The sequence below is a fragment of the Wyeomyia smithii genome, chromosome 2 (assembly GCF_029784165.1).
Source record: "Wyeomyia smithii strain HCP4-BCI-WySm-NY-G18 chromosome 2, ASM2978416v1, whole genome shotgun sequence".
NCBI lineage: Eukaryota > Metazoa > Arthropoda > Insecta > Diptera > Culicidae > Wyeomyia > Wyeomyia smithii.
Genome location: NC_073695.1, coordinates 6,148,021 through 6,160,843, shown reverse-complemented (window position 1 = coordinate 6,160,843; position 12,823 = coordinate 6,148,021). Strand labels below are relative to the sequence as shown.

The window sequence follows — 12,823 nt, the reverse complement described above, 5'->3', positions numbered from 1 at the left end:
TGTGTTCCAGATCGTGTACTGAAAAGAATACCAAAAAACGAAAATTCGGTGTCTCCAATCGTACCAAAATCTATACAAATATCAGTTTCAAATTGTACACCAAAATTTTAATCAAAATGTGCACCAAAATGAGAACTAAAATGAGTACTAAATTAAAACCACAATTTGTTGCAAAATATGTACCGAATGGGTACCATAATTAGTACAAAATTTAAGTTAATAATGTGTACAAAAACAAGTTTCAAATTGCAAACTGCTGCAATTAGCAAACAAGGGCATAAAAATCTGTATAAAATGAGTATCAAACTTAATGCCAACATTATTTAAATAAAATGTGCAACAAAATGTACCATTTTCTAATTTACAAAATGGTGTTTCAAATTGTGCACCTAGAATATAGGAAATACGTATATTCAATTGCGTACCAATATATGCACAAAAGTTCACACTGATATGTGAACCAAAGTTTGATCCAAATGTTTGCAAAATCGCTAATGTCCACGGTCCATACAATTTTTTTAGAATTTACATGGGCAGTTGTCCACGGAGGGAGAGGGGGGGGTCAAAATCGGTAAAAATCTGTCCACGTGGTATGTGGATGGCCCCTAACCACAGCATACACAAAAAGTGCACCAAAATTTGTACAGTATAGAGTACTGGAACGTATACAAAAATAAACACCCAAACTAAAATCTATATTAATTTTTTCCCAAAATGCTTACAAAATCGTGTTTACTAAAACGAGTACCGGAGTGGGTAACAAAACGTGAACAAATCGAACACTTAAATGTGTATTAGAGAGACTGTACACTAGGGTGGGGAATCGTTATATGGAAAAAACGAAACTCGATAGCAGAAAGCCAGAACCAAGTTTCTTTTGTTATATTTGAGGTCCCAAACAATGTTATATTTATCGGAAGTCGATTGGTTTTGTCTTCGCTTGGCGCATTGCATTTCATATTTATATGGAGGTTTGTATGGAAAACCCAACTTTTCTGCATTTTCCATTCTAAAGAGCTCAAAATGGCCCAAACCATAGGTTTCATGACTTCAAATGGTAGTTTTTTTGATGCCCAACAACTTGGCCGAAGACACTAAAGAGCTAGGGTGTCCCAAAAATATACTAGAGCTGTTCAAAGTTGATTATGTCGAAATTTATGTTGCAAATCATTTTTTCTGCCAACACTGCCAGTGTACCGGCGTCAGTCAGATTTCCATCAGAAGTAACCTCTGGAACACGTTGTAGATTTTACCTACACCGAGAATATTGACCTGAATTTGTTTGCTTGATCCAGCTGAGTGTATAAACTCGTTACGACAGGTTACTTCTGATGAGAATCCTACTGACGCCGGTACATTGGTAATGTTGGCAGAAAACAAGATCAATCGACATACTCAACTTTGGACAGCTATAGCTCTTCTTAGGGACATCCTAGCTCTTCACTGTCTTCTGCAAAATTGTTAGGCATCTAAAATACTATACTTTAACATATTGTAGTGCATTATTAGAGCATTATTGAGCTCTCTAGAAAGGTAAATGCAAAAAAGTAGGTTTTCCCATATAAATTTTCATACAATTTTGAAATGCAATGCGCCAAGCGGAGACAAAACCAATCGACTTTCGGTAAGTTTAGGGTTGTTTGGGGCCCCAAAAGGAACCAAAAAAAAACTGGTTCTGGAAAATCGATCACTTTTCCTCACTATACTGTACACGCTGGCTCTGAATCAGTGGAATATCACGAAGATATGCTCCATGAACACGATCATTGTGCTTTTTCAAAACAGTCTCCAACGTGAACAGTTTTTCATCTGAAAACATTATGTTGTGAGCAGCGTGCGTTTTCAGTAGCAATCGGGATCTGGCAACCCTGTCGGCAATATTTCTGCGCTATAATCCGTGACTCTTGCCGACCGGATTGAATTCTGTCGAAAACGTTCTGTAACCGCTGCAGTCCACACACTCCGTTGTGGAAGTGAAACACTACCACTACCACTTACCGCAATCAAAACAAACACTGCTGAATAATAGCAAAGATGACAAGTGAAAGATACCTGACTCTTGCAGTATGTAGCAGATACGATTGTCGCTGCGCGTGAACGAAAATCGATCTAATTTGTATACTGGTAATTTGATAATGACGGCAATGTGGTGAAAGGTGAAGCATTTTTTTTTAATATCCTTATATGGTTCTGCCACCTAATTTTCAATATCCTTATATGGTGCTGCCATCTAGTTTTCATTTTAATCTGGCGGACTACGCACGATGAATCGATTCTGCTAATAACCATAGCTTTATGCGAATTTAAGTCGTAAGATGGCAGCACTAACTGTTGTGAAGGTGTGGTGGGCAAAATGTATGGAAAAACTGGAAGTCAGGTATCTTGTTCTAGTCGTCTTTGTTAACAGAGTAGGCCTTCCGTTGCGAAAACAGGCACTCAAATGTGTGTATCACTTTCACGGTGACACCCTCCTGTACATTAATCGCACCGCATTTTCGACCCAATTACAATAACACGATTGAACAAGAAGCTTGAAGCTTCAAGTAATGTTATGATCAACAACTGTTCGTGTTTATCTCATCGAAAAGAAAACTGACCGCGTCTTTTTTCTGATTGTTTACCAATTTCGGTTACCTCATACACACCTTCAGTCAACTTGACCGCCGACAGGTTTTCAATGACTTTTTGAACTACGCGAAATCAGCCCCAGCCATTCCAACTGTCAAATGGTTACATCTGATGACGTGATATGACTGAAATTATCAGGGGATGACATTATGCTATCTCATTGTACGTTTAATAAGTGAAGAGTCTTCCCGACTAAAGTAGCAGGTGTTTGTAATTTATTCTCGACATCTGCTTCGAGGCAGTATTATCAAGTTTGTCAACTGTCAAACGTAAAGAGTTTAAAGAGATAGGGCTGTCATCCCATTGGAAAATTCTGTCCTTGGCATTACACAGTTAAAAAAAGTGCCTCTATCGCTTAGGAGCCGTTCAATAATTACGTAAGCATATTTTTCCACTTTTTCTAACCCCCCTCCCTCCCTTGTAAGACATCGTAAGATTTTTTGATACCCCCTTCCCCCCTAGTAAGATCTTACTGCCAGCATATATAGATATTTATTTTAGTTTTATCATTATGAAGCAAGCACAGTACTTCGCTTCATCTTCTGTCCTCTATCTCTATTCGAGTAATTCTGTAGTTTTCTTTTCATTACAAGCCTGCCTCCTCTTGGATTTTGTTTTTGGCGTCATCCACGAATTACGTAAGGACTTTTTTCAAAATTTACGTTTTTGCTACTGACTGACTGCGATGCGATTGCCTTTCATTGGTGCTTATTACGGGAGTCACCTCACGGTGAAATCAAAGTGAAGTGAACAAAATCCTATTACGGGACTCACGTAAGTGAGAAAAACGTCGCGAAGTGACATCTGCCGTGGAATCTGGGTTATTATGAGTGTCATATCAGTGAGGTGAGAACGGAAAAAGCGACGTTTCACGTGGAATTATTTCACGACCATTTTGAACGGTGAAATGATTCCACGAAGCTGTCATAAGTCATAAAGTTGATTGATTTGTGATCTAATGGTAAATATTGGATTTATTCTTCAGTAACGAAGCGAATCAGAGTTTGATCCGTGCCTTAAAGCGGTCAATTTTTCATTTTTTTGCCCGATGAAAAAAATGCAAACTAGTTCAGTTAATTTTCGATACCGAAAAAAACATTTTTATTGATGCCGAATGTCTTAGAGCAAGTCAAGATCTGGTGTTATCTAAAAAAACGGGAAAAACGGCCTTCTGGGACTTAGACATTTTTGAGCTGGGAAACAATCTCATTTCACTTGTCCTATTCTCAATTTCACTTCACTGTCAATCTCACTCCACGGAGGTGATTTTTGTCTTGAGGTGACTTGAGGTGGAATCGGGAATAGGTCTAAAAAAGTGAAGTGAGCGTGAGAGTGAAATATATTTCACCGTGAAGTGACTCCCGTAATAAGCACCATTGGCTTTGTTTTAAGTTCTGACTGCCCTTCGTGTAGCTTCCGTTTGACAAAAACCTGCTCGAAGAGGCATTCTTTCGTTTTCACTCCGACCGATGACGTTTTGCAACCTTGGACCAGTATAATCTTGTTGAAGGCGAAAATGAAACAATAGAAAAAGTTTCAAGCTTAAAAGAATGTTCGTTTCAATCGAGAGCGAGAAGAGTGTGGCCATCAACTTAATCGGACGTGACGTTCGAGTGGTTCATTTTTAGCATGAATTTTACTCATTGAACTGAAATTGTAGGCTCCTGGATCGCTTCGTTTGAAACGATGCTACCAAATCATCAAATTTTCGCTTTAATTTGCGTCTTGCCTATGTAGAAATGTGCAATTTTCAAAACACTCATAACACTATACACAAAATAATCTAAAACGACCTTGAATACAGTGATTTAAAAAAAAAAACAAAAGATTCACAGATTACCTCATTGAACAGAAACATTGCCGACAGGGTTTTCAGATCTCGATTGATACAGAAGTGCATCTTCTTCTATCTGCTCACTGCGTATTTTTGACGTAGAACTCAGGAAGTTTTGTTACATACATAGGAATGTAAAATGAAAATCTAAGAATGCAAAAAGTGGAAAACATGTTTAATTTCAATTGGTAGTAATAAGAGTTTTCAATGGATTTCCTTCGTTCTTGCAGCCCAAATGCAGAATATTGTAATTTGATTATTCGAACTGTTGTACTACTGAAAGTTATCAAGCCTTGTTGAAACGCATAATTTGACCACTGATTGGTCGCTAAGTGTTTACCTTCCCAATCACGGTTGCAAGACTTATATACTTAGTAACCTGGGAAAGTACTAGTTGACCTTTATAAGAGCCTACATCTGGTTGACCAATTCCCGGCGGGCGATGCCATATAGCATCACCTGACATTCAAACTTTGATTTGAGTTTAACAATTATTCATGAAAATTTGCTCGACGAAATCATTCAGTATCGTTGAAGAGCAGATTGATCTTTTATATGCAATACAGTTTGTGTCAATTGTGCATATAGTTAAGAGTCTAAAGTTCATTTTTTGAGGAAAAAACTGATTTCTCTTCATCGGAAATGGGTTAAACTAATCATTTTAATAGTGGATGGCGACTAGGACGGCCCCAACTAGGTTGCAGCGGGAAGCAGCAGCAGTGGCAGCGGGTATCAGCAGCAGTAATTGCAGCACAAGGTGCAGTGGGAGCGGAAGTAGCGTTACCGGTATGTGCACTTTCTTCAATAAAAAAATAGCAGAACGTTTGTGTGCAAAGCCACAACCGCAAGGTTGACGTAAAACTACATAAGGTTCATTGTTACACTTGTTACATTTTGTTACACTAATAATATAACTTTGAAAATAATGTGATGACACTTGAAAGATTCAAAATGGCGTCTGGGGCCGAATAACGGTTATTTCAAAATTCAAGATTTTGGCTCCCGGTTCCTGGAAAATAGCTGAAGATGACCAAATACCAGCTAATAAGAGTGTTGCCGGAACCTGGATGATATCAATGGGACATAATTCGACCCAAGCTGGCATTTTGAATCCTTGAATCCTGACATGGCACTGGTAATGGACGACGAGATCTATCTCACCCTGGATGGCGACGACTGGCAGAGCACTTCGCGAAGGAAGTTGGCTCCGAGTTCATTTCACACATCAAGCTCTCCAAGAAGGTGCTTTTGTGGCTGGCAATCAGTGAGAAGGGGATGTCAAGGCCGCTCTTATTTCGCTTCGCACTGGCCGTGAACGGGGTAATTTATAGTACGAAGTGCCTGCCGATTGTTGCGTAGTTCATCAAGGAATACCATAAGGGCGAAAACGCGGTGTTCTGGCCGGATCTGGCGTCGGCCCACAATTCGAAGCAATCGTTGGAGCAGAAGGAGCGGCTGAATACTGATGGGGTACCTAAGTCGACGTGTAAGTTTTTTATCGCCTTCCGGAAAAAGTCCATTTTTTAATGCAAGAACTGTATAGTGAAAATCTAAAATGAAATGCCGATCGAAGTCGTGCGTGCAGCTTGTAATAATTTGGAACCGTTTGAAAATTTTGAGTTGAACAGATTCAACTGGAAATTGAAAATTTTAAGTTGAACAAAAATTTTAAAGTTGAACAGATTCAACTGGAACCTTACTACTTACTACTATCACAGACAAACAGAATTGCCTCTTCAATTCGAAACGTTACACTCATGCGCCACCATGTGAGCCTGTTACCTACCAACTTATTTTCGTAAAACGGTTTTTGTCTTTGCTAATGGGTGTACACGCTTGCTTAAATCAACACAAGCGGCATTACTGATGGTTTTTGTCTTTGATAATGGAAAAGCACGCTTTCATAGCGACATTAGCGGCATTATTGCCCACTAAGCAAAATTTCAAAATTATCGTTATTTTTCTGGCCGATGAAATCGTCTTCGAGTGGCACGTCTGTTTGTCTGTGATTGAAATCTTCTAATAAATTTTAAATACAGTCGAGTCTCTCTATTACGACATAACGACAAATCTCTCTATAGCGACATTCTCACGGTCCCTCCTGTTTTATATTCATGAAAAAATAATAGTTTTATTGCGACATTTCTCTATAACGACGGTCCCTTGTGATGTCGCTATAAAGCGATTCGACTGTAATTGTAATTAGGTTTGTTCCACTTAGCATTTGACCGTTTCCTTTTATTTACCGCAGCGTCTCTATTTGTCGTACCGAGAAACCAATGGCAGCGTTTTGATCTGGAAGGTTTATTTACTTAGTGGTGAAAATTTCGTCAGAATTTGTACACGCGTTAAACAGTTATCCAAAATGGAACGCGAGAGACGAGAAAAAAAAAACATACACATGATCAGGAGGAACAATCGGCAAGGCTCTCAAACTTCAAAAATCGACTGTGAATACCGTGCTCAAACGTTACCAGGACACTTTGACGGTGGATCGCGCTAAACAAACCAAACGTAGAAGTGGAACATTGGACCGGAAACTACAAGTGAAGGTCATCAGGACAGTCCGGAATAATCCTGGGGTTTCTCTCCGTGATCTGGCGAACGGGTACAATGCAGCACATAGTACAGCTCGTCGAATCTGTATGCGTGAAAGATTACGGTCGTATCATACCAGCAAACAACCCAACAGGACGCTGAAACAGAACCTTGTTGCCAAAACCCGAGCAAGAAAGCTATACGAGCTAGCCCTGACCGAGTACAACGGCTGTGTTTTGATGGACTATGAAACATATGTCTAGGGTTACCATTCGGTCGGGGTTAAAAATCAGGACAAATTTTTCCGGTACAAATTTGATATGGGGTGTTTTTTTTGTTTGAGGTATCAATAAACAAAACACGTAATTTGAGATTTGCACTTCAAAATACGCCAAAACACTCATTTATTTATTTGAAGTATTTCTCGGACGATCCAATTTTGCAACTTTGATTCATTGGGCGTTAGAAGATATCTAAAACATGAGGCACACGTAAACGGTTTAAAATTGAGTCCTAAAGTTTTACACGGTTTTCTTCTTTTTTATACATCAGTTGAAAGAATGCATTTTTTCAGCAAAACGTGGCTTTAAAAAAATGTTTATCGTTGTCCTTCGATTCGAATAAATAAAGAATAACAAACTGCTCGAAATACCTTAAATGACAGTTCTCCCATATACTGTACGTGTGCGAAATGTCATTAAGGTCATTTAGAGCAGGTTTTTATTCTTCAATAAAAAATCGAAGAAAAACGATAAACATTTTTTTAAAAATCACGTTTTGTTCAGAAAACGCGGCTTTTCCAAATGATATATAAAAAGTGGTATACAGCTTTTTACGCGCCATAATGACGGACGCTAAAATGCAAAGTTCGTATTAAATCATCCACCCTTTTGACAACTCTGCTCACGTCATTTTGAAGTCTTCACGTATTTTTTCAAAAGAGAAATAAATTTGACAACATTTGTGTTGCCAATACCTCATAAATCCCGAAACTGACGTAAGCAGAGAGGTTCGCATATTACGAACACGCATTATAGCGACCACCATCATGGTTAGGACTTAAAAATCAGATAGTTGAGGGTTGCAACGACTAGACAATTTCTCTCGTCAAAATTCAACCGAAAAAAAATCGTTCGAAATAAGTCCGTTTCGTTCCGGAGTCGAAGTAAAAGTACTGAACAATTTTCAACATTTCTGAACATCCGGCATAATTCAGAAAAATCAGGACAAATGCTAAAATATGAAAAATAAATCAGGACGCTCCAAATGGGTCTCGAAATCAGGACATGACCTGCTAAATCAGGACGGATGGTATCCCTTACTTACCTTACCAATCAGACGAGAGCCGTGGTGGCTCGTGCTGTATCAAGAATTTGTCGCCATGTTGCTCGGTTTTGGGCTGTGTTTCGCCAGTTCCCCAGGCGTCTCATCACCTGCAAGTTTCCTTCGATCTGGTCGAGCCATCGTGCACGCTGCGCCCCTCTATTTCTGGTGCCGGCAGGGTTGCTGAAGAGAAGTGATTTCACAGGGTTGCCGTCCGGCATCCTTACGACATGACCGGCCCACCGCAACCTATTAACTTTCGCCAGGTGTGCAATGGGATTCTCTCCAAGCAGCGTGTGCAGTTCGTGGTTCATGCGCCGTCGCCATTCACCGTCGTCCGTCTGTACTCCACCGTAGATAGTCCGTAGCACCTTCCGTTCAAAAACTCCAAGAGCGTTAAGGTCCTCCGCGAGAAGCGTTATCGTCTCGATCCCGTAGAGGACTACCGGTCTTATCAGGGTTTTGTACAGCGTCAACTTCGTGCGTCGTCGCACTCGATTCGATCGAAGTGTCTTCCGGAGTGAAAAGTAGACAAGGTTTCCTGCCTGGATGCGTCTCTGGATCTCTATGCTGGTGTTATTGTCGGCGGTCACCAGTGACTCCAAAAACACGAACTCATCGACCACCTCAAGCTCATCACCGTCCACAGAGACTTGAGTTGGGAGGCTGATGTTGTTCTCCTTGGAGCCTCTCGCTCGCATGTATTTTGTTTTCGACGCTTTTATCCGCAATCCGATCCGTCCAGCTTCGGCTTTCAGTCGGGCGTAAGTTTCCTCCGCCGTCGCAAAGTTACGTGATATGATGTCGGGTTGGTAAACGGCTGGGCAGTGCGTACCAGCAGTACACCCGTACTAGTTGGCATAAAATAGACCCCAGTGTGGTCCAAAGCATAATGCCCAGCAACTCCTATCCCTACCTCCTCGTGGTACCGACTGGGATACGAGCAACCAAGGGAAGATCGGTGAACCGGTGGGAACTTGGTCGTATGCTGACAGGGAAGGGGGAGATGCTCTCCTAGGAGGGCAGCTTGTCCGAGCGTCTGTTCCCCATGTTAGGGGCGGCTCAAACAGCGTCTGATCCGGAGCGGACGGCTGAATTATGAAATGCGGCGTCTCGCCAGCTACACCCAAGACGGCAGCCCCGTCGCGAGACTAGGCATCCGCGGTCCTAGTAAGGCAGCATGCCGAAACATTAAAATACTACGAACAATCAAGAATTGAATACGGACCGGAACAATTGGCAACGACCTAGGCGACGAAATAAGGACGACGATTGGAAGGTCGGTACATTGAACTGTAGATCGCTGAACGCCCCGGGTGGCGACCGGATTCTTCTGGATCAGCTAGAACCCCGCCACTTCGACATCGTTGCGCTCCAGGAGCTTTGCCGGAAAGGAGAGAAGATACGGAGGATTTGTGGCCGCAGGGCACAGTACTACCAGAGCGGCGGCACCACCAATGAGCTGGGTACCGGCTTTATAGTGCTGGGCAGGATGCAGAGTCGTGTGATCAAGTGGCAGGCGATCAGCGACAGATTGTGTTTGTTGAGAATAAAAGGCCGGTTCTACAACTACACTATCCTCAATGTGCACTGCCCTCACGAAGGAAGACCCGATGTAGAGAAAGAAGAGTTCTACGCACAGCTGGAGAAACTCTACGATAGCTGCTCGCGTAGAGACATCAAGATCGTCATCGGGGACATGAACGCGCAGATCGGTAGGGAAGAAATGTACAAGCCGGTGATCGGCCAGCATAGCCTGCACACCGCGACGAACGACAACGGCCAGAGATGCGTCAACTTCGCAGCTTCCCGAGGACTGGCAGTCCGAAGTACCTTCTTTCCCCGTAAGGACATCCACAAAACTACCTGGAGATCACCTGACCTACGTATAGTAAATCAAATTGACCATGTTCTCATCGACGGCCGGTTCTTCTCTGCATTACAAACGTACGTACCTATCGCGGTGCGGATATTGGCTCGGACCACTACCTAGTTGCGGTATCATTGCGCTCAAAACTGTCAACCGCATACCACGCGCGACATCGCCGAACCCCGCGGCTCAACATTAAACAGCTCCGGAACTCCCAGGCTGCGGAGTAATACGCGCAACAGCTTGAAGCGGTGCTACCCACAGCGGAGGGGCTGGGCGCATTGCCTTTCGAAGACGGCTGGTGCAGCATTCGCACAGCTAACGTGGAGACCGCAACGGCGACACTAGGAGTGGAAGCACCGAGTGGCAGAAACGACTGGTATGACGGGGAGTGCGAGGCAGCGGTGAATGAGAAGAACCGGACCTGGGCGATATACCTGGGCAGGTCAACGAGAGAGAACAAGGCCAATTACAAACGGGCACGGAACGACATGACCACGATTCTCAGACGAAAGAAGAAGCGGATGGTATCCCTACATATGTCAAAACGGACTTTGGACAAAGCCCTGGTCGGAAATGTCACCTTGCTAACCGTCAGGGGAATGATCCAGGTAGGTTAAAATTTGTTTTCGCGGATAAATTCGCCCGCAAGTTGATGATTTGGCAAGACACCTATGATAATGGGCAATAGTCAAGCGTAAAATGAAGAAATGTGGCAAAAAAATCAAAACATTATAAAATCTGGCAAAAAGAAAATAAATCTGGCAAAAATCTGTCTCATTTTCAAATATCTGGCATATTCTGAGAAATCTGGCTAAATCCAGATTTATCTGGCATACTGGCAACGTTGGTTGCCACTGTGCAGAAATTGACGGGAGGTATTCGACGAAAAGTTCTGGAACTCATCAAAACAGCAGACAAATAATTTGTTTTGTATTTTTTCCTGCAATTTTAATAAATACATATTTTTATCAATTTTGTACGTTATTTCCTTATGGAGAAATCGGAAATTGTGTGCGGCCAAATTCTGAATGAAACAAACCTAAAACCACAGACATAACACGTCGAACAAATTTTCAATAAAATCATGATTTGGATGATTCCAGTACTTTACGTTAGCAACACTAGCACCGTCTGCTGTCGTGTTCACGCTGCGTCATGTATTTCGACATCAGCGCCAACGTTGCTGCATTTGTCAAATGTGGAACTACAAAATATGTATGAGATTGCATGACAGCGCCCTTGACGACATTTTCGCGCGATGACTGTTATTCGGCGATGGAGCTAGGTTCCAGTGTTTCGTCTGTTAGTCTGTGCTAAAACTGTGCACTGGAATTTGCAATAAAATATACGCTAAATTGAGTGTAGAAATTCGCACTAAACGTATGTTTAAATGTCTTCCAAACCGTTGAACCGTGTTCTGAACTGTTCAAATAAAGGGTAATATCAAATTTTGTTTTAATATTCTCTTTTCTATTGTCACACCATAGAAATTAGAATAAAAAACAAAATTTGAGAAGGTCAAGCGACAAATAGACTCACTTACTTTGCGTTTGTCGCAATTTTTAAAATGAAACACTGCAAATGTCTGCACTGCAAACAAATGTCTTCCAAACCGTTGAACCGTGTTCTGAACTGTTCAAATAAAGGGTAATATCAAATTTTGTTTTAATATTCTCTTTTCTATTGTCACACTATAGAAATTAGAATAAAAAACAAAATTTGAGAAAGTCAAGCGACAAATAGACTCACTTACTTTGCGTTTGTCGCAATTTTTAAAATGAAACACTGCATCCATAATTTAATAAAATGAACAGTATAATAAATGTGGTTATCCGCAAGTAATTTCAACAAAAGTACTATAGTACAAATCTTTGTCAACAAAATGAGAAGCGAGTTTATACTAGGTCAATATATTCTATTTCATTCCAGCGACATTTAAACTGAACAATAGCCCAGGAATCCTGTCAACACTAGATCAGCTTAGAAACAGGAAGCAATGCGCAAATACTGTATTGAAAAGGCTGCATTAATGACAATTTATCAACATATCCGTAAGTTGCCACCTAAGACACAAGCGGTTTTACAACAATAACGGCTCAACGGCTCAAGAAGATATGTCACATTGGGAAACCGAACTCAATAGAAATCTCCAACTAACGAGCATTCCCGTTCAACCACGAGGTCAATGGCCCTCATACATTCCCAACAATTCGCTAAGCCGGAAAACCACCCAACTCGAGTTAAGTTCAGGGGCTGCTTAACAAAACCCACCGAAAAAAAAAAACGCTTTACCCGCCCCTTCCGGTCGAACCTTGCCTTGCCTCACCAGCAAACAGAAGGTGCGGCAAATTGAACACAACCCTCCAACTTAACACTCAGTGCGATTGAATTTGCTTTCACGCTGCTGTTGTTGCGGCTGCTGCTGCTGTTGTGACCACGCAGGGTACCCCCTAGCTCTTATTCAATGCCAAATCAATGATTATTCATAGCGAGAAAACATAAAAAAGTGTGTCCATTCGAAGTACTTTCACCACTTGGATACAAGCAAAACACGCACTTTTTTAACGCTTGCCACCCAACCGAGCTGGTAATAATGAAACGAAAAGTGATGTTACAGTAGGAAGTTA

The 12,823-nt window shown here is 41.6% G+C and overlaps 1 protein-coding gene across 4 annotated transcripts in view; it reads right to left on the bottom strand.

The window, feature by feature from the left end:
* LOC129723941 (neurotrophin 1) overlaps positions 1–12,823 on the bottom strand; it is a 65,270-nt gene that overhangs the window by 6,418 nt on the left and 46,029 nt on the right. The window lies entirely within an intron of this gene.